The sequence below is a fragment of the Sciurus vulgaris genome, assembly GCF_902686455.1.
Source record: "Sciurus vulgaris genome assembly, chromosome: 17".
In the NCBI taxonomy this organism is placed as follows: Eukaryota; Metazoa; Chordata; class Mammalia; order Rodentia; family Sciuridae; genus Sciurus; species Sciurus vulgaris.
The window spans coordinates 44,568,775-44,594,453 of record NC_136478.1 but is presented as its reverse complement, the minus strand read 5'-3'; the positions used below and the strand labels follow the sequence as shown (position 1 = coordinate 44,594,453).

Below are 25,679 nucleotides of genomic sequence, written 5' to 3'. Positions count from 1 at the left end.
AGTATAGATAGATGATAGATAATAAAGAATAGATTACAGGTACATACTTACACACATATATCAGGATAAATGAAGTATACTTTCATAAATACAAGGAAACAGCCCACACCTGAGGACCATCTGGCAGGAATCACTCCACTTCTCACCTGGAAGTTGGGGCACTAGATGCTCATCTCCCAGAATTTCTTGGAGCTGATGCAAAGTGTTGGGAATTGAACTCAGGGTCTGACACATGCTTGGCAAGAACTACCACTGAGCTACATCCCCAGCCCTATATTTTTTTGAGATAGGAAGAATAAATTAGGATAAAAAGCTAAAAGTTGGGCTGGAGTTGTGGTTCAGTGGTACAGCACTTGCCTAGCATGTGGGAGGTACTGGGTTTGATTCTCAGCACTGCATATAAATAAATAAAAAATAAAGGTCCATTGACAACCAAAAATATTTTTATAAAGCTAAAAGTAATATAGTGAAAAATCAAAAGCCAACTATATAAAGGATAAAAGACCAAAAATCTATTGTCTGAAATCCCAAATAAAAATATAAATTTCTGGGAAGTTTCACCAAGGGGGAAAAAAAAGAATATGTTAGCATGCATGTGTATGTATTGTTATGTATCAACTGAAATGTGGCCACAGATGCAAGGACAACTAAAAAGTAGCAAATCATTTTCTAGCAAAATATGAATTACTGAAATTGACCCATGTGGAGAACAGGAAACCTAAAGAATTAAAAAACCAATTAGAAGACTAGAAATCTGATTCACAATCTAACAGTTAATAAGATATCAGATTCAAATGGATGCAACAATTTCACAGTTCCATGTTAAATATGGAAGTTCCCTGATTCATTTGATGAAGTTATCACAACCTTAAAAATCGGATACAGTACAAAAAGAATCTGAAAACAGTACAAAAAGAAAAGCTAACCAATTTTATTTGAGAATAAAGATAAAAATCTTAATGATTTGATATTAGAAAATGTAAAACATGATTATTACATGAGTAAATTAAAAGGAGAAAAAAAATCATATACTCATATCAAAAGATTCTCAAATGGTATGCAATAAAATACTACGAATATTGACAAAAAAGTAACAAAATTTGAAAAAGCACTTACTATGGATTGAATATGAATAATGTTTCCTAAAGGTTCATATATAAAGGCTTAGTCCCCAGGGTGTTGTATACCAGGAGATGCTGTGGCCCTTTAAGAGGTGGGGCTAGTGGGAGGTCTTCTTAAAGGAGTCTGTGGGATCCTGGTCCTCTCCTTTGTCTGTGCCTCCTGGCTAAGATAAGAATAACTCCAACACATGCTCGCTCCATGATGTGCTGCTGCCCTCAACAGAGGCCCAAATCAATGGGCTGCCCTAATCTTCCACTTGAACCTCCAGAACCAAAACAAAGCTCTCTTTACTTCAGAAGTAAACTGTGTCAGGTATTCTGTTATAGTGATGGAATGCTGACTAATCTGAACTGCTGAAGTAAGGCACACTAGCAAAAAACAAGAGAAAATGGCAAATTAAACAGTAAAATGTTGACTGCATTTCTATTGAAAACAGGAAATAAAGGATATTTGCCATAGCTACAACTTTGATACATTGTTTTGAGACTGACAAATGAACTAGAAAAAGAAAATTCTTTTTTAAAGTGTATACATATTTAAAAATAAAAATCCCATTTATAGATAGTACAAGCTGATTAAGAAAACAATCTGATTTAATTTTTAAAATTGACCAATGAATTAAAAATATCAGCCAAATTCAAGACAAACTTAAAAGCAATCAATTAGTTTTTATAATATTGTGAAAAATGTGTGTACACATAAGATGTACATTAAAACTATCTAATTGGCAATAGCCAAGCAAAATGATAAAATGTATATGGAAAATTAATAAAGATTCAAATCATATATGAAGAAAGCAGTACTTTATTAAAGCAGAAAGCATATCATGTTTTTGAATGTGAAGATGCTCCATCAAAGAGACAACTGTTTTAGCCAGAATCTCCATCTTTTTGATTTGGATAAAATGATTTAAATGCTTATTTGAAAAGTGAATAATTTAGTATATTCAATTATTAAAAAGAAAAAATAGGTCTCTTACAGTAATTTTAAATTACTATAAAGTTACCTTTAGATACCATTAGATGATAGATAGATGATAGATAGATAGATAGATAGATAGATAGATAGATAGATAGATAGATAGATAGATAGAGCGAGTGAGTACTGGCTGTAGCACTGCAAAAAAAAAAAAATGAAGTAATAGATCTAAACAGATTGAACAATATTTTTTAAAGGTGGCACTTCATCTCCATAGGAAAAGAAAGCTTGTTTACCATACAGTACTCAGGAAAGCAGGCTGGGTTGGAATAGAGCGTCTGCCCCTGGAGTAAGGAAAGATGACTAGTGAATCAGCTGCACTCTGTAATTTCCAGAGGAATATAGAGAGAAAAGGTGTCAATAGCATTGATGTCTAAGGTGCCAGATGCTGGCAATCAGAGGGGGCCTTTCCCAGTGTCCTCTTCCCATGTATGTGGCGGGCATCCCTTCCCAGGGATGTATTCCCATTCCACACATTGGATGTGTTACCATGATGAGTATCCTAGGTGATGGGCACCAGACACATCAAGACAGTCAGTACCAGGTCTTGCATCCAAGAATAGATGTCTGCCCCAACACAGGCCAGCCAGAGCCCTTCCACAGAAAATCCATCTCAGTCACTCTCTGGAGGTGCAGGTGGCCATTCCCTGTCGTGTGAAGGAATCTCCACACTGAGCAAGGCAGATCTGCAGGATGACCAGAGGCCGTGCCTATGAGGTCCAGCTAGACACAGTCTATCCAGGGTTGGTGAACCTTCAGGTCCATTTCCCTTTTTGCCTAAGCTAATATGGACAAGGTTTCTGAAATCCACTCCAAGTCTTGACTAATAGCATGTCCTGCATTCCTCCCCCTCCTTCTCTGCAGCCCTCAGGACTGATGCCAAGTGCCCAAGGTCAGCTCAAGCCCCCATGCTTACATGGCTTCTCTCTGTTTCTCTCTTCATCGAGACTCCTCAGGTTCCACAGTTGCACCCGCAACTGCCAATCTAACATCTCTCATTCCATGTCACCAATGTTGACTTTTAACACATTCAAGGCTAAACTCTATTTTCTCCTCTAAGACTGCTCCCGCACTTGATGTACCTTTGATTTTTGTTATTCTTCTTATTTTCAAAACCAATTTGTCAATAAGTACTATTGATTCTGCCTCCAAACCACATCTCATCTGCCTGCTTTCCCCACCTGCCCTGTAAGCACCTTGCCTCAAGCTGTAGCCTCTAATTAGTCTCCCTGCGCCACTCTTGGTTCCTCCATGTTCATTATACCATTAAGCACTAACTGTGAAAAATGATCTTTTAAAAATGAAAATCACTTTGCATTGCTCCCAGTCACACCTGGGAAAAGATCCAGCCTCTCTCATGGCAAGACGTATAGCCTGTCCACTGTCCTTCAGACCAGGTAACAGTGGGTGTTTCCGGACCTCAAAGAGACACCACACAATTCACTTCCTCAGGCTATTTCCCATCTTGGACATTTTGATGATTTTAGCAAAGTACTTTTTGTTTATGCTGGGTGATAGTTTGCATGTTTTACATACAATTATATTTGTTGCTCCTCCCCTGGAAAATCACTAAGTTCAACAGATGGTGTCTGACTGGTTAACCCTATGCCACTTGGGCCCATTCTTTTTCATTACATGTGTTGACAAACAGATCAACATGAATGAACAGACTTTTTTAAAACAAGTAGTCATGAAACATGGCTTATCAAGTATTTGAGAAATGCCTTAGTTACTCATAAATATAGCACTTTGAAAGAATATCAATTCATGTCAATGCATCTAAGTTCATCATTTAAAGGATTTATTTCATTATTTTTCAAAAATAGCATATCCTACACAAGAAAGTGCGAATTAATCCAACAAATATGTCATCTGTCATGAAAGGATACCCTCAGAGCCAGCAGCATTTCCACCATTCATGAGCAATGAGCTGCACTCCATCATTTAAGTTCTTGGGAAATTATTGCATTCACACATTTGTTTGTGGAGATTGTACCAGAAGATGAGTAGTGATGTCTTGGAACTAATCTGACCCCCATTTCCCTTTATTGCCCTTTACCAGGACATTTACTCTCTAGTCATTTAAAGTCTCTTATGTCACCTTAAGGCTTTTTAAGTCATTTTAAGTTATTTTAATTAGCTCATTTTTTCTGGGTACCATAATGGTTGGAATTGAGAATTTCAGTCAACCTGTTGACTAATAATATACAGAAAACAATCTGCATGAAAACAATCACTTAAGTTGCAAGCAGTCCCACTGGAGCTCTTTCCAACTGTAAGAAATTTGATAATGCAAAAGACATGGGGAAATTTCCCTGTAGACCACTTCATGGTATCAGTTTTCAATTTTATATTTGAGAGTATAAAGTTTTAGAGTATAAAGACACACTGACAACAGTCCCCTCAGCAGGCTCTCACTCACTCCTCGATGAATGATCTCTACAAAAAAAAACCACTCACCACCATCTGTGAACACCTCACTGACCCCTATAAGGCAGCGTGAGCTAGAGACTGAGTCAATCACAAATGGCCAGTGATTTAGTCAATCATGCCTAAACAATGAAGCCCTAAATAACAGGGCTCTGGGAGCCTCCAGGTTCGTGAATACATCCACATGCTAAGAGGACTGTGCACCCTAACTCCAGGGGGGACGGGAGCACTTGCAACCCTTCTGCATCTTGCCTGATGTTCCTCCTCATCTCGCTGTTCATTTGTATCCTTCACGATACTCTGATATATTAATAAAGACAAGTGAAGAGTTTTTCTGAGTTCTCTGAGCCATTCTAGCAAATTAGAGAACCTGTGAGCAGGATTGCGGGAACATGACTTTGCAGCTGAGCTGAACAGAAGTGCGGGTGACCTGACAGTTGTGACTGGTGTCTGAAATGAGGGCAGTCTTGTGGAACTGAGTCCTTTACTGTGGGGTCTGTTGCTCACTCAGAGCTGGTGTCAGAATTGAACTGAATGGCAAGATACTCACTTGGTGTTGGAGGATTAAAGAATCAGTTTGTGTGAAGAACAGACCAAAAAAAAAAAAAAAAAAAAAAAAAAATCACTTACTAGTAGGTGGCAGAATTTTGCTAAGTGGGCCTCTCTTTTAGCCATCTTCCCTAGTTCACCAATGACTCCTGCTGAGGGTCAGGAGTACAGGCATAAGAGTAACGAGGTATTGCACAGAGATTCACACATCACTCTGACAAGGGCCATCGCCTATGGTCTTGGTCAATGAAGCACACGATAAGCCATGGTGGGCAGCTCACTATGCAAATCACCAATCTCAGGGGTTCTAAAGCAGACAGGCCTGACTCTTGATAAGGCCCCCTTGATAAGAACTTAGGCCTTTTAGATATAATGGGGCACAGAAAGCAAGAGTCAATATATGATTAACACACACCTCTTTGAGACATAGCATGAGTTATTAAAAAACATCAAGCAGCAGTGACAGATTTGTTTGGATCTTATCATTTACAACTCTTATAGTTACAATGACAGAAAACCCAACTGAGAATGGTTAAAGCAAACACAAGATCATATGAGCTACACATCTCTGATACATATCTGTGATAAATGAAATGGCACATGACATATTTTCCAAATTTGATATTATTATTATTATTAATATTATTATTATTATTATTTCGCAGTACTGGAGATTGAACCCAAGGGTGCTCTACCACTGCACTACATCCCCAGTCCTTTTTATATTTTATATTTTTTATTTTTATTTTTATATATCTTATTTATTTATTTACTTTGGGTACCATAAATTAAACTCAGGGGCATCTAACCAATGAGCCACATCCCCAGTCCGTCCATCCATCCATTCATTCATTCATTCATTCATTCATTCATTCATTTATTTATTTATTTAGAGACAGGTCTCATTAAGTTGGTTAGGGCCTACTGAGGCTGCTTTTGAACTGGCAATCCTCCTGCCTCAGCCTCCTGAGCCACTGGGACTACAGGCATGTGCCATCATACCCAGCTTTTATTTTTTATCTCCAGACAGGGTCTCAGTATGTTGTTGAGGCTGGCCTCAAACTTGAGATCCTCCTGTCTCAACCTTTGTGGTTACAGGCATGTGCCACCATGCCTGGCTACATTATTATACTTTAACCCACATGTCTTAACAATGACATTCCTCCATCAAAACATTTCTACCCTTTACTCTGGGAAGGGCTTTGACATGGATTTATAGAGAGATTCCCAAGTGGTCTCAAGGCACTGGGGGCCTCCACTCTTTAGGTCTCTGAAACCCAAATACCACCTGTGAGAGAGCAAGCTTCAGAAGAGTCTAGCCTCCAGCCTTTGGGGATCCCCTAAGATTCTGAGTGAGCAGAAACAAGCTGGTTCTTTCACATTCTGTGGAGATGGTAGAGTTAGGAGTGAAATAATCGTTGCTTTAATCCACTACATTTGGGGATGACTTGTTACAAAACCATAGTAGCTGAGATAAAGACGATGTGACCAAAACCCCCTCCTAGCTCTGGTGCCTTGAGCTCAGGTGCCATCTCAGTCTTCCAACAATGTCCTGAAATGGCAGTGGGCGTTTATATTTACCCTAGTCAGTATAAAGGACTTTGTTCTCCATCACTCCACCAACTGCATGCCATCCCTCCATTGTTCCTTAGTGTCCTCAGTGACTCTCCTCCAGTTAGGAGGTGTCACGCCCTTACTTCCTAGACAGCATACAAGTAAGCACAGGTGGTTATCTCTAATCAAAAAGGGCCCATTGCTTCCATAAAAATAAAGAGCAAAATCATTAAACAGTTACTAGAACCTTTATTGCACCACCTAGAACTCTTCTGATAGATATTCAGGACTCTTAGGGCTTCCTCAATCTGTCTGGAACCCTTTTCCTTCAAGAGTTTCAAAAAGCCTTCCAATGTTCCTAACCTTCTTAACTTCTGTCCAAAATTATAACAATTCTTGGGACCACCAATCAGAAATGTTTGATATTCATTGTATTAACTTACCTAAGCAGCAGCTGCCCAAAGCCAAAGGTCGCAAATCTTGGTGCAAACCAACAACAAGTCTCCTTATGCTTGTATTAAGAGTGGAGAGTGAGGGGTAGTTGGCTTTGTCTTTCTCCAGTCACAAAAGATCTGCATGCTCTAAGACTGAAGCCCACTTCTGCTTCAGCAAGGGAAGGGGTACGTGAAAAAATAGACTTTCTTTTCTTTTTCTTTCTTTCTTTCTTTCTTTAACATAATACATGGATGAGACCAATTTTGAAACTTACATTCAAAAAATATTGATCTCATGTCCGTGATTTTAACCCTCAGGAGGCAAGAAAGTATTTAACTTTGGTTCAGTGAATTTACAGCATTGTGATCAATACAGATTTTAACCTTTAAAAACACACCCAGTATTATTACATTAGCATCTGTTTTGACCTTTGAGAAAATATGAATGTCTAGCTAGATATTCCAAAGCAGCAGACAGAAGGAGGGTTTCATAAATCTATGAAGAATTTTATGCTGATTTTGTGTTAGTCAATGGTATGTCCTTTTGAATCACACTAAACAAAGCCAGGACATTTCCAAACATAAACAAAGCCAGGACAATTCCAAACATTACTTCTAATATTTCCTAAACAGTTTGTTCTCTGGATTTTTTTTTTCTTTTTCATTCTGTTTACCAATTTGATCATGTGTTTTAAGCCTCACAATAATTAATTATATCCCAGTAAATCTCAAAAGAAAACAAAATATGGTGACAAAAAAAATTTATGGGACCTAAATTCCACAACACAATTCAATAGAATGTGTCTCTCATTTAAAGAAATAGTAAAAATCTACTTCATCATTTGATGAAACAACCTTTTATTGACCTTTATTATTGCTTGGGTAGGAGTGAAGTGGGCGTGACCCGGTCCCGTGGAGGAATGCTCAGAAGACTGTATTTATGACCAGCAGAAAACTCAGCAGTGGAATGATCTCCAGCCGGAAACTAATTTCCTTTGAAGAAAGAACAACAACAACAAAAATCTTATCCTTCCACAGGAAGCAGATCCCAAAGGAGAAAGAGTCATGGAAGAAAGAACAGAGATGCAAAATGGGAGTTAATGATGTTACTCTCTTCACAAGAAGAGCAAAGGACCTGAAAGTCAAGGTCATGACAACCACCCAATACAGTCTGCATCTGTGCACACTGCTCACAAAAAAAACTAGACATGTCAACAAGAAACACAAATTAAACCACACAGATTCCATGCCTTTCAGTATAACCAAAAATTGTACTAGAAACTTCATGGTACTTGTCAGCGAAGAAATAAATATTAATTCCCAACAAAGCTGTCTCTCATGTTCCTGTCCCAAGCCTTTGCAGACAACCAGAGGAGTTCAGAAAAACTTCATGAAAGAAGAGAAGAATGAGATAAAGTTCCTAAAGTTGAGAAAAACAACAGCCAGAAGTAGAAAGAACACTAAGGATAAAACTACTGGAAAATGATTGTGGGTGATAGGTGCATAGACTACAGAGAAAGGATGTGAACAAGCACAGGGCTCCAAGTGACAGCTTTAGCCAGCATCCTTTCTGGGGAGAAGACAACAAACAAGAAGGCAGGGGTGTCCCTGGGGATGGGGAGGTGAACGGGGAAGCAGCAAAGGAAATGTACAAAGCAAAAATGATAGCTTGTAGAACATACAAAGCACTGCAGTGACCACACAGGGGGCTCTGCAGTCAGGAATCTTGGAAATGACCCCAACAGACAGCCTATCCTTGAGTGTATGTATGAAGGCAAATGTCATCTGTCCAAGGCTTCCATAAGAATAAAACTGAGCACGGAAATTTAAACATTGAAGCCTATAAGGACGTCTCCAAAAAGTAAAAGGTGAACTCAAAATAATAATATTAATTGTAATAATAAAAAAAAGATGCACTACAATAGTGTGTACAGAATTACATACATGTAAATAAGCACATGAGGACATGAAAAACCAACTTGAATCAGAAACCCAAGTACTAAGAACATAAATAAACAAAAACATAAATAAAATAAGAAGTCAAAGAAAGAAATTTTGTCAGGAATGATGATTAAACCATAAGGTATTCCAGAAAGAATATAACCAAATAAAACTAGCATAAGGAGCACTGAAGAAACAAAGAAAACAAGAGAATAAAAATAAATTAAGTACTAAAATAAATGAGAGAAAGTGGTTGAAATGGAAGACAAGACAATAAGATGTGACACAAAGAGATCATAAAACAGGACAACTGCTTAAACCTATGATCCAGGAAAACTTTCTGGCATGAAAAGAAGACATAATTCCTCCCATTAGAAGGCCTGTGGGATACCTGAGGATATTTTAGTAAAACTATTAAACTTAAAAGATACATTTTAAAATCCTCCAGGCCTGCAGCAAAATGATCAAATAACTTACAAAAGTAAAAGAATTAGGTCCCCATGAGACTTCCCTCAAGACATGCACAAATGAGGCCACAATGCAGCAACACTTTCACAAAATTCCAAGAAAGTATGTGTGAACAAAGTATTTATTAGATATGAAGCCAAGCTCTCTGTCACATGTTAAGGTCAACAAAACACTGTGTGAAACCTGCAAAATCTCAGGGAATACTGTGCTTGTCCTTGGGAGCTATTTTTTTTGTTTTGTTTTGTTTTTTTTGTTTTTTTTTTTTTTTGCGGTGCTGGGCATTGAACCCAGGGCCTTGTGTTTGTGAGGCAAGCACTCTACCAACTGGGCTACATCCCCAGCCCTTGGGAGCTGTTCTTAAAGATCAACTTCACCTGTCAAAAACCTAGGGATACTTCAACAAAAAAACCAATGGTGAGCATCCAAAAGACTTAATTCTAGATTTAAGACCAACAAGAAGGGAACAAGAGTGGAAGAACAACAAACAGATGTTAAGCCAGGGTCATGGCACACAGCTGTGATTCTAGCAACCCCAAAGGTTGAGATAGGAGGATGACAAGTTCAAGGCCAGCCTCAGCAATTAGTGAGGCTCTAAGCAACTCAGTGAGACATTATCTCAAAATAAAAAAATGTTTAAAAGTGTTAGGGATGCAGCACAGGGGTAAAGCGTCGCTGAGATCAACCCCCAGTACCAAAAAAAAGGAATAACATATAGATGTTATGGTTTGGAAAACAGAAATAATCCAGCTAACAAGTAGATGGAGAAAGAAGGGATGAGAAAAGTAAAATGAACTTATCAATGGTCCTATAAGCAATAAGCAGAAGTCAAACCATATCCTTAGAGTTGGAATAAGTAGGTGTAAAAGATTAAGTAAGAAACCAGGGCTGGAGGCATTTGACTAGGCATGAGAACAAAGGTAACCATCAGAACAAAATATGAACCTTCTCAATTATAAAGAGAAGAGAAATTTTCAAAAGGAAAAGAAAAAAAACACAGTAGGTAAAATATGGTATGCACAGTAATATAATACACTTATAAGCAGATTTATGAGTTAATTGTTATGGTTTGGATCTAAAATGTCCCCCAATGGCCATGTGCTTGACCACCAGGCTATGGGAGGACATTAAGAGATGGGGTATAGTTGAGGGGAATGAAGTCCCCAGAGGCATGTCCTTGAAGGGTATATTTGTCTCAGGACCCTTCCACTCACCCTTGGCTTCCTGGCCTCTGTAAAGTGAGCAGCTCTATTCTACCAAAAGCTCCCATCATGATATTCTGCCTCACCAAAGGCCCAAAGCAACAGAGTCAAATAACCATGAACTGAATTCTCTGAAACCATGAGCCAAAATAAATCTTCCCTCCTTTACATTGTTTTTCTTGGGTCTTTTGTCATAGTGATGGAAAACTAATACACCTATTAATAACAGGCCTATTAATAATGTGAATGGGCTAAATTCACCTATTAAAAGAAAATAATACTTTTCCTTTATTTCCCAAAGCAAGTCCCAAAAATATACTGTATATGTAGGACATAACTGAACAATGACATCTAGAAAGGCTAAAAGCTGCACAAAGTATTCATGGTCCTGATATCAAAGTAAAATTCAAGCCAAAGAGTATTAAGCATGACAAAGTGGGATACTTATTAGTACCAAAACTTTCTACTCACAGAGAAGCTGACAGTACTAAATAGGTATCCACCAAATAACACTGTGACCACCATCAAAAAACACACAGCAAGAGATTCAAGGAGAATTAAATTTTTTTTTTTTTTTTTTTAGGGTTCAAATTTCAACTTTATTACTTTTTAGTGTGGCTTTAGGGAAATTAATCTCTCTGGAACTGAATTTTTTTTGATTGCTAAATAGGATTATAATATTTCTCTATTGTGGATACTATTTTTTTCAGATCTAAAATTTATCTTTGGTTCTCATTTGTGATTTTTTTTTTTTTATTGTAAACAAATGGGATACATGTTGTTTCTCTGTTTGTACATGGCGTAAAGGCATACCATTTGTGTAATCATAAATTTACATAGAGCAATGTTGTTTGATTCATTCTGTTATTTCTTCCCTTCCCCCCACCCCTCCCACCCCTCTTTACCCTCTATACAGTAGTTCCTTCCTCCATACTTGCCCCCCTCCCTAACCCTAACTCTAACCCTTCCCTCCCCCCCGAGAATTAAATTTTTAAAACTGAGTTTCACTCATAATAAGGGACATTTAACATACCATTTTAAGTACAAGACAGATGAAGTGGACAAACACTAAGTAAAGATATAAATGACCTAGAATAAGCAGCAGGTATATTTTGTAAATTTCTAAGTTTCCACAGTGACAATAGAGAATGCACACTCTTTTCAAGTCCACATGGAACATAACAAAATTTTGTCATAAAGAAACCAAAAGTAAGTTCCATAAAACTAGAAATTATGACAAAATAAATGAAGAGGTTCTGCATTCTGAAAACTGAAAAAACTTCTATCAAACATCCAATCCTAGGATGAAAGGAAAAGTCATATTGAAGATATAAAAATTCTAATAATGATAATGAAAGCGCTACCTATCAAACTCCATGGTATGCATTTAAAGAAGTGGTCAGAGGATGAAGTGCAGCCTTGGATGTTCATGGCAAACAAAATACAAAGAATAAAAGTAAATGAAATAAACTTCCAATTCAATAAAACTATAGAAAGAACAACAAAGTAAACCAAAGGAAAGCACAAGGAAAAGCAATAATAAAGATAAAATCAGAAACTAATGAGGTAGAAAGTGGAAAACTAGATCTAGTAAATAAATCAAAATCATTTTAAAATAAAACTAGGGAGAGTCCACCCCCCCACACAGAGGTCAGACGCTGGTGCTGAGACCGCACCCCACTGCAGATGGAACTGGCGCTGAGCCCAACCTGCATCTGCCTCCGTGCTGACTCAGCACACCCTCGCTGGGGCTCCCCAGCTTCTTTGGAGGTTGGTGCAGGCATTTTTAATTATTCCTGAGGGCGTGGTCATCATCATTGGAAGGGCAGCTCCCTTCCTGGGACACCTACAGGAGACTGGAGACCCTTTGACAGGTACTTCTATTTACTCACTTACATCCTACACCCTTGCCCATCCTCTTGTTCACAACTAGAAATACTATAAATAGTAATTGAACTCATCCTGTTTATTACAATAATGTTAAAGTCTTTATAGGGGCTGTCTGGTTCAGGGCTGCATTTTCTCTGTATTGGATGTTACTGGTATTGATCTCCCCTTCAAAGGAGAAGTAGTGGAAAACTGAAGGGTCATAATAAGGCTGCAGGGGTGGGGAACTTCAGTATCTCTGATCTTCACTGCTAGAGGGGAATATATAGAAACAATATGAAAAAACAGGGGAAGAAAGTGTCACTAAAAAACCAAGATGTTATTGTGATAGAATCCAATGACAGCATGGCAGTAGAAATGACAGAAAAAGAGTTTAGAATTGGCATAATTAAAATGACCTTTGAAACAAAAGAAGAGATAAGAGAGCAAATGCAGGCAATGCATGACCATTCTGGTAAACAGTTAAAAGAGCAAAAGAACACTTCAATAAAGAGATAGACATTCTGAAAAAGAAAAATACTTGAAATGTAAGAAATGATAAACCAAATTAAAAACTCAGTAGAAAGCATCACCAACAGAACAGATCTCGTGGAAGACAGAATCTCAGATAACGAAGACAAAATATTTAACCTTGAAAATAAAGTTGAACAAACTGAGAAGACATTAAAAAGTCATGAATAGAACCTCCAAGAATTATGGGATATCATGAAAAGACCAAATTTAAGAATTATTGGGATTGAGGAAGGCACAGAGATACAAACCAAAGGCATGAACAACCTGTTCAACGAAATTATATCAGAAAATTTCCCAAACCTGAAAAATGAAATGGAAAATCATATACAAGAGGCTTACAGAACACCAGGTGCACAAAATTGCAACGGGTTCACACCAAGACACATTATAATGAAAATACCTCACATACAAGATAAAGATAGGATTTTAAAGGCTGTGAGGGAAAAGCATCAGATTACATATAAGGGGAAACCAATACGGATATCAGCAGATTTCTCAGCCTAGACTCTAAAAGCAAGAAGGGCCTGGAACAATATATTTCAAGCTCTGAAAGACCACGGATGCCAACCAAGAAAACCATACCCAGCAAAACTAACCTTCAGATTTGACGCTGAAATAAGATCTTTCCATGATAAACAAAAGTTAAAACAATTTACAAATAAAGCCTGCCTTACAGAACATTCTCAGCAAAATATTTCATGAGGAGGAAGCAAAAAGCAACAATACAAGTCAGCACAGGGAGGAACTACCCTAAAGGAAAAGCCAATCAAAGGAGAAACCAAGTTAAAAACCAAAAATAAGCCAAAATGACCAGGAATACAAATCTTATCACAATAATAATCCTGAATGTCAGTGGCCTAAACTCAATAATCAAAAGACATAGACTGGCATATTGGATTAAAAAGAAAGACCCAAAAATATGTTGCCTTCAAGAGACTCATCTCAGAAAAAAGACACCCACAGAATAAATGTGAAAGGATGGGTAGAAACATACCATGCACATGGACCCAGTAAAATAGCAGGGGTCTCAGACCTTCATATCAGATAAAGTGGACTTCAAACCTAAGTTACTCAGAAGGGATAAAGAAGGACATTTCATACTGCTTAAGGGAAGCATAAAACAGCAAGATGTAACAATTTTAAATATTTATGCTCCAAACAATGGAGCATCTATGTACATTTTCTCAATTTTAAGAATCAAATAGACCAAAACACATTAATAGTGGGGGACTTTAACACAGTGCTCTCACCACTAGATAGATCCTCCAAACAAAAAATGAACAAAGAAACTATAGAACTAAATAATACAATCAATGATATAGACTTAATGGATATTTACAGAGTATTTCATCCATCATTGAGCAAATATACTTTCTTCTCAGCAGCTTATGGATCCTTGTCCAAAATAGACCATATGCTATGCCAAAAAAAAAAAAAAAAAGCCATTAGTAAATATAGTACTCTATAAGAACATAATGGAATTCAATTAGAAATGAACAATAAAATAACAAAAACTACTCATACACCTGGAGACTAAATAATATGCTATTGAATAATGCAATGATAACAGAAGACAGCAGGGAAGAAATTTAAAAAAAAAACTTAGAGGTAAAAGAGAACAATGACACAACATATCAAAATCTCTGGGACACTATGAAAGCAGTACTAAGAGGAAAGTTCACTGCATTGAGCTCATACATTAAAAAAATAAAAAGTCAATGACTAAATGACCTAACATTACATCTCAAAACCCTAGAGAATGAAGAACAGATCAAGACCAAAAATAGTGGAAGACAGGAAATAATTAAAATCAGAGCTGAAATCAATGAAATCGAAACAAGAGAAACAATTCAAAACATTGACAAAATAAAAAGTTGGTTCTTTGAAAAAGTAAACAAAATTGATAAACCCCTAGCCACACTAATGGAGAAAAGGAGAGAGAAAACTCAAATTACTAGAATTCATGATGAAAAAGGAAAGATCATGACAGACACCATAGAAATACATAACATAATTAAAAGCTTCTTTGAAAATCTATAATCCAACAAAATAGAAAATATCGAAGACATTGACAAATTTTTAGAGACATATGATCCTCCCAAACTGAATCAAGATGTACACAATCTAAACAGATCAATTTCAAGCACCAAAATAGAAGAAACCATCAAAAGCCTACCAACCAAGAAAAGCCCAGGACCAGATGGATTCTCAGCTAAATTCTACAAGACCTTTAAAGAAGAACTGATACCAATACTCCTCAAAGTATTCCAGGAAATAGAAAAGGAGGGAACCCTTCCAAATTCATTCTATGAGGCTAGTATCACTCTGATACCAAAACCAGACAAAGACACATCAAGGAAAGAAAACTTTAGACCAATATCCCTGATAAATATAGATGCAAAAATCCTTAACAAAACACTGGCAAATCGCATACAAAGATATATTAAAAAGATAATGCACCATGATCAAGTGGGGTTTATCCCATGGATGCATGGTTGGTTCAACATCCAGAAATCAATAAATGTAATTCATCACATCAATAGACTTAAAGAATCACATGATTATTTCAATAGATGCTGAGAAAGCATTTGATAAAATACAGCACCCCTTCATGCTTAAAACACTAGAAAAAATAGGAATAGTAGGAACATACCTCAACATTGTAAAGGCTATCTATGCTAAGCCCACAGCCAACATCATTCTTAATGGAGGAAAACTGAAAGCATTCCCTCTAAAAACTGGAACAAGACAGGAATGCCCTCTTTCACCACTTCTATTCAACATCATCCTTGAAACACTTGCCAGAGCAATTAGGCAGACCAAAGAAATTAAAGGGATACAAATAGGAAAAGAAGAACTAAAGCTGTCACTATTTGCTGATGACATGATCCTATATTTAGAAGATCCAAAAAACTACACTAGAAAACTTCTAGAACTAATAAATGAATTCAGCAAAGTAGCAGGATATTAAATCAATATGAGTAAATCTAATGCATTTCTATTCATAAGTGATGAATCCTCTGAAAGAGAAATTAGGAAAACCACTCTATTCACAGTAGCCTCAAAAAAAAATAAAATACTTGGGAATCAATCTAACAAAAGAGGTGAAAGACCTCTACTATGAAAACTACAGAACACTAAAGAGAGAAATTGAAGAAAACCTTCAAAGATGAAAACATCTCCCCTGTTCTTGGATAGGCAGAATTAACATTGTCAAAATGGCCATTCTACCAAAGATGCTATACAGATTCAATGCAAATCCAATTAAAATTCCAATGACGTTCCTCATAGAAATAGAGAAAGTAATCATGAAATTTATCTGGAAGAACAAGAGACCCTGAATAGCCAAAGCAATCCTAAATAGAAAAAGTGAAATAGGAGGTATCACAATACCAGACATTAAACTATACTTCAGAGCAAAAGTAACAAAAACAGCATGGTATTGGCACCAAAATAGACAGGCAGACCAATGGTACCGAATAGAAGACACAGAGACAAAACCACATAAATACAGTCACCTCATACTAGACAAAGGAGCCAAAAACATACAATGCAGAAAAGATAGCCTGTTTAACAAATGGTGCTGGCAAAACTGGAAATCCATATGCAGTAAAATAAATTAAACCTCTATCTCTCACCCTGCACAAAATTCAACTCAAAATGGATCAAAGACATAGGAGTTAGACCAGAGACCCTGCCCCTAACAGAAGACAAAGTAGGCCCAAATCTTCATCATGTTGGCTTAGGATCAAACTTCCTCAACAAGACTCTCAAAGCACAAGAAATCAAAGCAAGAATCAATAAATTGGATGAACTCAAACTAAAAAGCTTTTTCTCAGTAAAGGATACAATCAAGAATGTGAAGAGAGAACCTACAGAGTGGGAGAAAATCTTTTCCACACGCACTTTAGTTAGAGCACTTAGCTCCAAAATGTATAAAGAACTTACAAAACTTTACACCAAAAATACAAAGAACCCAATCAATAAATGGGCCAAGGAACTGGACAGACACTTTTCACAAGACATACTGGCAATTAATAAATATTTGAAAAAGTGTTCAACAACTCTAGTAATTAGAGAAATGCAAATTAAAACAACTCTAAGATTTCATCTTCCTCCAATTAGAATGGCTATTATGAAGAACACAAACAATATAGATTTTGGTGTGGATGTGGGGAAAAAGGCACACTTTTACATTGCTGGTGGAGTTGCACATTGGTGCAGCCACTCTGGAAAGCAGTGTGGAGAATCCTCAGAAAACTTGGAATGGACCCACCTTTTGACCCAGTTATCCCACTCCTTGGTTAATACCCAAAGGACTTAAAATCAGCATACTGCAGTAACACAGCCACATCAATGTTTATAGCAGTTCAGTTCACAATAGCTAGATTGTGGAACAAACCTAGATGCCCTTCCACAGATGAATGAATAAAGAAACTGTGGTATATATACACAATGGAATATTATTCAGCCATAAAGAAGGATGATATTATGGCATTTGCAAATAGATGGATGGAATTGGAGAATATCATGCTAAGTGAAATAATCCAATCCCAAAAAAACAAAGGCCGAATGTTTTCCCTGATAAGTGAAGAATGATATATAATGGGGGTGGGGGGTGGGGAGTGAGAGAAGAATGGGAGAACTTTAGATTATGTAGAAGGAAATAAGAGGGAGGGGGGTATGAAAAACAGTGGAATGAGGCAGACATCATTACCCTATGTACATGTATGATTACATGAATGGTATGAATCTACATCATGTACAACCATAGAAATGAAATGATGTACCCCATTTGTGTACAATGAATCAAAATACAGTCTAAAAAATTAAAAGATTAAAAAAATTAAAAAATAAAAATTTTTCAAAAAAATTTAAATTTTTTTTTACATTAAACTAGGCAAATCTCAAGCTGCGAATCATAAGGCCAGGGATAAGCAAGTAGAAAAGTGAAATAACCATTGGAATAGACAAAAAAATTTAAGTAATTATTAGAAATTATTTGTAGATCTCAATACCAATATTTTCATGAGATTGATTTTAATTTCTTACTCCATCAATCAGTTTTGATAAAATTGCAATCCAATATTTTTTTTCCTCTTGAAATGGTTCTATATGGTTATAATAATCAAAATAGTTATGGAATGGAATAGTTATGTCCCTAAGGAGGGACAGAGAACCCAGAACAGAGAAACCAGTAGATCATTCATAAAGATATGGTCAACTGTTTTTTTGTTTTTTTTTTTTATTGTTGTTGCTCTAATTAGTTATACATGACAGTAGAATGCATTCTGACACATGATACACAAATGGAGTATAACTTCTCATTCTTCTGGTTGTACATGAAATAGAATCACACCAGTCATGTAATCATAGATGCATGTAGGTTAATAATGTCCCATTCGTTCTACTATCCTTCCTACCCCCCATGTCCCCTCCCCTCCCATCACTCCCCTCTACCTAATCAAAACTACCTCTATTTCTCCCTAGCTCCTCTCTTTGACAAAGTTACAAAAACAGTTGTGGAGGACATGCAGCCCTTTCATCAAATGGTGCTGAAGGCATTCAGAAACCACAGGCAAATAAAAAGAATGTTGGCCTAAACTACATACTTTAAACAAAAATTAACTCAAAAGGGAACATGCACTTAAATACAAGATGTGAAACTATAAACAGACACATATACCAATGGTACAGAGACACAGAGACAAACCCATGTAAATACAGTTATCTCATACGAGGCAAAGGCACCATAAACATTATTGGAGAAAAGACAGGCTCTTCAACCAACGGTGCTGGGAAAACTGGAACAACATATGCAACGAAATGAAATTGAACCCCTATCTCTCACCCTGCACAAAACTGAACTCAAAGTGGATCAGACTTAGGCACTGGAAAAGACACCCTGCACCTACTAAAAGAAAAAGTAGGCCCAAATCTTCACTATGTCAGCCTAGGATCTGACTTCTCAATAAGACTCCTAAAGTGTAGGAAATAAAATCAAGAATTAATAAATGGGATGAATTCAAGCTAAAAAGTTTCTTCAGCAAAGGAAACAATAATGTGAAGAGAGAGCCTACAGAATGGGAAAAAATCTTTACCACATGCACCTCAGATAGAGCACTAATCTCGAAGATATATAAAGAAATCAAAAAACTCAACACCAAGAACCAAGTAACCTAATCAAATGGGCAAAAGAACTGAACGGACACTTCACAGAAAAAGATATACAATCAATCAACAAATATATAAAAAAATGTTCAGCACCTCAAGTAATTAGAGAAATGCAAATCAAAACTAAGATTTCACCTCACTCCAGTCAGAATGGCAATTATCAATACAAGAAACAATAAATGTTGGTGAGGATGTGGGGAAAAAGGTACACTCATACATTGCTGGTGGAACTATAAATTGGTGCAACCATTATGAAAAACAGTATGGAGATTCCTTAAAAAACTTGGAATGGAACCACTATTTGACCCAGCTATTCCACTCCTCGGTTTATACCCAAAGGATTTTAAATCAGCATTGTGACACAGCCACATCAATGTTTATAGCAGCTCAATTCACAATAACCAAACTATGAAACTAACCTAGATGCCCTTGAACAGTTGAATGGATAAAGAAAATGTGGTATATACACAATGGAATATTACTCAGTCTTAAAGGATGAAGTTGTGGCATTTGCTGGTAAATGGATGAAGGTAGAGAATATCATGCTAAGTGAAATAAACCAATCCCAAAAAACCAAAGGTTGAATATTTGCTCTGATATGAAGATGCTAATTCACAATAAGGGTGGGAGGGGTTCGCAAAAAGTAGAGGTACTTTGGACAAGTCTTAGGGGAGTAAAGGGAGGGGAGGGGTATGGGGGTAGAAAGGATACTCAAAGTGGATCAAAGACTTAGGCACAAGAACAGAGACCCTGCACCTACTAGAAGAAAAAGTAGGTCCAAAGTGGTGGTATGAATCGGACATGCTCACTCTGTATATGTTTACATGACCAATGTGACTCTACCTCATGTACAACCAGAAGAATGAGAAGTTATACTCCATTTATGTATGATATGTCAAAATGCATTCTACTGTCATATATAACTAATTAGAACAAATTTTAAAAATCAAAAAATTAAAAATAAATCTAATGATTCATTTTCTATCTTAAAAAAATGAGAGAAAATCTTTGGCATCTACAGCTAGGCAAAGAGTTTCTCATGGTATCATGCTTTTGATGCCTAAACAGGAAAGATAAAAGGAAAATGATACACTGGGCCTCACCAAGATTCAAAACTTTTGCTTTAAAGAAGAACCTGTTGAGTGAATGAATAAATTTTTCAAAGACTGTGACAAAGCACAATAGCAGCTTTATTCATAATTGTCCCAATCTGGAAACAACTCAGATGTTCTCCAAAAGGCAAATTATTATAAAAACTGTGGATATCTGTACCACAGAAAGCAAAGGAATGAAATACTGACATATGAAACATATATACACGTGGATAACTGCTGGGTAATTATGCTGAGTGACAGAGCTGATCTGAGAGGCTGCATATTGTATAATGCCGTATAAAATATTCTGGTAATGAAAAAATTTTAGGAATGGAAACAGGTCAGTGGTGGAGGGCGGAAGTGGGAGGGAAATGGAGGTGACTCATTAAACAACAGCATGAGGGGTCCTTGTGGGAGGGGGTCTTCTGCACCCTGACCCTATCAGCTTCAAACCCCTGGTTGTCATGTTAGACTCTAGTCTTTCAAGATTCTACTGTCATAAGTAACTGGGTAAAGGGTATGTGGGATCCCTCTGTATTATTTCTTACAACTGCACATCATTCTATGATTGTCTTGAAAGAACAAGCTTCATTAAAAAAATTTTTAGTAACACCATTCACTATATGTCTAGAAGATCAATAAAATTCATGTTTTAACTATAGAATATCTAAAATCCTTTGTAAAATTTAAAATACAAAAATGAACTAAAAAAATAGTCACAAAACACAAGTCAGAACTGATTCCTTTAGATGCAAAGACAACTTTCAAAAGAACAGGAAAGATTCAATTCTCCCAAGAGAAAGACATAAGCAAATAATATGAATAGAAAGCTCATAAAATAAGGCATGCAGATATCCTATACTTTTATGGAAAGATTTTAACTATTATCCCACCAATGATAAGAACAAAGAACAGGAACCAATCTCAATGCCCCACAAAGGAGAAATAAACGAGATATATGCACATGTGGTATGCATAAATACGTTCTATTTTGGAAGGATGATTAATGGCCTGTTAAATACTCACAATATATTATGAAGAATAACAGGTAGGATGGCATGCGATTTTAAAACTTAGAAAAATAAACACGTATCCTATGGCAGATAGGGAAAATGTAAGGAAACACAGCAACTTACAAGCAGTGGTTATTTCTGTGTAGCAAAATTATAGGTTATGTTTATATTTTATTCTTTTACATATTTTCCATTAAATACATATTTATCTAATCAGAAAAATAGTAATTTTTAAAATGAAGCAGGAAGTCAACATTTTGAATCATAAGAAACTACCGGTGGGACCGTGACTTCCGGTGGCGAGCGGAGGGTGCGAGGGGACTCCCATGGCCCGGTACCTGAAGCTGGTGTGTGCTGCCCTTCAGCGTCGGGGCTTCCACACTGCAGGGTGTTACTCTAAGAGCCGGACAGGCGCTGAGCACCTATGGCTGAAGCGGCATTTGAAGGACCCCTTTGTGAAGGCTACGAAGGTGGAGAGTTACCGCTGTCGATGTGCCTTCAAGCTTCTGGAGATGAATGAGAGGCATCGGATTCTGTGGCCTGGCCTCCGTGTGTTGGACTGTGGGGCAGCTCCTGGGGCCTGGAGTCAGGTGGCGGTGCAGAGCGTCAATGCCACAGGCAGAGGTGGGACCCCCACACTGCTGTTAGCACTTTCTGATCACAAGTCTGAGGGAACGAGAGTGAGCTGCTCTCTGCTGTGGATGTAGCAGTTGAGCTACTTCCTAAAGGCACATCTAAGTGGATTGATTAGTAGTGATATTGACCTTTTCAAAGTAAAAGACAAAGTGGAAAGGTATAATGAAAATCACCGGAAATTATACCACCTGGATATGACACTAACATATTGGTGTACACCCTTCCAGAATTTTTTGTCTGCATGCCTATATAGGTACTTTCTTACATTTTGAGAAATTATGCCATGTGTTTTCGAGTCTTTTCACTAATGTTATACTGACATCTATCTATGGCAGTACAGCTGAATCAACCCCAGAGGTTTCTAAGTCCTGTTCCTGAAACCTTAGGGTTTCATGGAGGCCCCAGGGGTGCTGTTGCCTCTAGGGCCTCAGGAAGGGCTTCATGGCCAAGGCTGATCCATTCTGGGTCAGCCTGAGAACTCAGCCTTTTTTTTTTTTTTTTTTTTTTTTAATATTTTAGGGTTTTTAACAAAGATTTTGTATGGCAGTTCCCATGATTAGGAAAGAGATAAACCATTCACCTATACAGCTTTAAAATGTAATGTTGGGACCTCCTAATAGGGACCTCCTAATGACTGATTTTAGTGATTTCTGTTCCCCTGATTACTTTTTAGAAGTAGGAAAATGGCCCAGTTTAATTTTTGTAGGAAGAAGTGACAGGCAAAGGATGCATGGGTAATCTGAGCTTTCCTTCCTGTTGTTGCAAAATTGCAACCAAAGCTGTTTACTTTCTGTGGAAACTTCCCAAGGATATAATACGTGGGCATGATAAAGGAAAGAAAGGTCAAGAATGTAAAATGAGATGTGAGGTGTCCCACTTTCCTAGGCTGAAAATAGGGTTTTCACCTTTAAAAAATGAGGTAGTCTTCAAAATTCTAATTTTATTTAGAAATAAAATACACATCCTCCTTGCTCTGAGTTTTATTAAACAGTCTGAACTTGAAAAAAAAAAAAAAAAAAAAAAAAGAAACTACCTTTTATAGAAAAAAATTTTAATGTGGTAAATAAAAGTCAAGTTAGTGAATATGCAATTGTAAGTTAAGTACTTCATGCAAACAAGGACCCTACAACAATTAGATGACCACACCTTGGGAAAACCGCTCGGATTTTACCAAAACAGGGACCTACCAAGAAGGACGGCAGCTAGAAGTCTAACACCTGTAATCAGACCAGAATAAAGCATGGCCTACAGACATTTTCTCCACCCAAAAAGACAGACGTGATTCATAAGTCCAGGGGTGAATGAGCTTATAAGGAGATAACCAGCAGCCCTGCCGAAGCTTTCTGAAGCCACCAAGTTCCTGAAAGTCATCCCAGCATTTCATCATAATTATACACATGTGCTATGCACACAGCTCACCAAAACTGTGAGTAATTGTACATATTCACCATCTCCACACACTTTACATGTCCTGAGTGATGTGGAACCAACCTTTTTTCCTTAGGCAGATGTCCTAGTGAATATTCCAAAGGGATGCTAGGGGGAGATCAAAGTGGGTATATAATTGTCCTAAAACGTCTATTTTTCTTTTTCATAATATTAATAATAGCAGGCTTCTCCCTGTGAGATCAACCAGTGTCACACAATAGCCATAAGGTCTCACTGCTCTCTGAAAGTAAAGAGGAAGCAGAGAGGTCAGTGTATAATATGCTTGACCAACTCTAGAGACTAGGCGCACTTGAGTGACAGCCTTCCAGCTCTGCAGAAATTAGGAGCCTGGCCCAAATGAGGGAGTGCTGGTTTGTCAGAACAAGTCTGTATTTCCCCTGTGGCCCATCTTTGAATCCCCTTCTTGGCTGTGCTAGTCTAGACCCTCACTGGCTATGGAGCAAAGATGAGAAGATGGCAGTGTGAGGTGAACCATCCTGCTGAATGCTGTTCTCACAAGAAAATTTTTAAGTGGCAGGATCATTCCTTTTATTCTCAGCAGAGGCAGATGAAAGTCTAAAGAGGAATTAGTTGGTCAATCATTAAGTTTGGCACCTTGTCCCTTAGCAGCAGAGTCAGTAATATGTCCAGAGTCCTGTAGGGAAACGCACATTCAGTAAACCCCATGACTTGATCACTAGCCTAGCAACTCCTCCTATACCTAAGGAGTGTCATTTAAATTAATGTCTCAGCAAAATTAACAAGTATTGCGAGTTTTTCACAAACTAGGGAAATGGCCCATATAGTGAATCTGCCCCCAATCGGCAGCATTCTCTACATAGAGACCAGCTGCTGTGTGGTATGACTGTGTCCCTCAAATTTCATCTGTTGGGAACTTAATCCCCAAATTCATATATGGTTAATGGTATTGAGAGGTGGGACCATAGGAGATGACTGGATCCTGAAGGTTCTGTCCTCATAAATTTCTTAACCAATTTGGGGGTTAATATCTGGATTAATGGATTAGTGAGGAAGTGACTTTGTTATACAAGCAAGTTGTCTGTGGCACACTTGTTCTGTCATACCCCATGATGCTTTCTGCCATGTTGTAACACAGCAAGAAGGACCTCACCAGATGCCAAGCAGATGCCAGAGTCATTCTCTTGGATTTCCAGCCTTCAGAGTGTGAACTACAAAAACAAAACTCTATTCTTTATAGCCAGATATAGGTATTTTGCCGTATTTAGTTATAACAACTCAAAATGGACCAGATCACTATTCTTAGTCCTTCTTGGATATGACAGCTCTTTCCCAAGCCCATACCCAGGCAATCGGCATCCTGCAGAGGAACAAGTGGGTGGAGCAGGCATGGCTACCTCCACAAGCTGCAGATCATGCTGCCACTCAAAGATGAACATTCTGAAATCCCTCACTGTGCATATACCCAGCTGTGAATTTGTGGTCAAAGAACTTCCATGGAAGTATGACTCAACGCCAAGGGAATGAAGTTCATTTTTGATAGCACCATTTCATAGAACTATTCTGCTCACTCACCTGTTTGCGAGGTGGAGTTGTGCTATGTAAACACAGGTGTGCAGGGAATTTAGCCCCAAGAGTGGACAAAACACCTTTGGAGCAGGTTCTCCTTCACAAAGACTGCTTCCCTACTGTAGACTTCACCTCTGTGTGCTCCTCCTGAGAGATGCCCACATGTGGGATGTCTGCTTCCAGACTACCCTTAGCATGGTGATCCAAGCCCCAGTCTGCAATAAGTCCCTGCTAACAGGGACTTTCTTTTGTGCACTATGGTAGGAGGAAGTCAAGACTCTTGTTATGCACCATCTTCATGAACAGTCAAGGCACAGTCCCAAGCAAAATTTTCAAAAGAACAATGATATGAAGTATCCAGCAAACCCACCACTATTTACTGACTCCAGGTTCAAGTTGAATCATTCATAATCAATCATCCTTTGTGTGGCAGAACTAGTCCCAGCAATAAATTTTTAATACCTTTTTCTTTCTGAGCTAACCTCACCTATACTAAAGTCTCTCTAATTGCTAAAAGCATGCTTATCCTTGTGTGTAGCAGAATGCATATTTGCTTCTTTTTTAAGATTCCCGTAAGTCTCAAACTAGATAAAATAGAAATTTTAAATGAGTTTTTTAAGGTACCTGAAAAATGCCATGAAAGAGAATCCATATCCATGTTGCTCTGCAATTCCTGCACAAACGACATTTGCAGATGCTCCAATCAGTGTC

The 25,679-nt window shown here is 37.6% G+C and overlaps 1 long non-coding RNA gene across 2 annotated transcripts in view; it reads right to left on the bottom strand.

Annotated features, from left to right (window-relative positions):
* The window catches only part of LOC306648647, a 392,598-nt gene that overhangs the window by 319,529 nt on the left and 47,390 nt on the right, over positions 1-25,679 (bottom strand). The window lies entirely within an intron of this gene.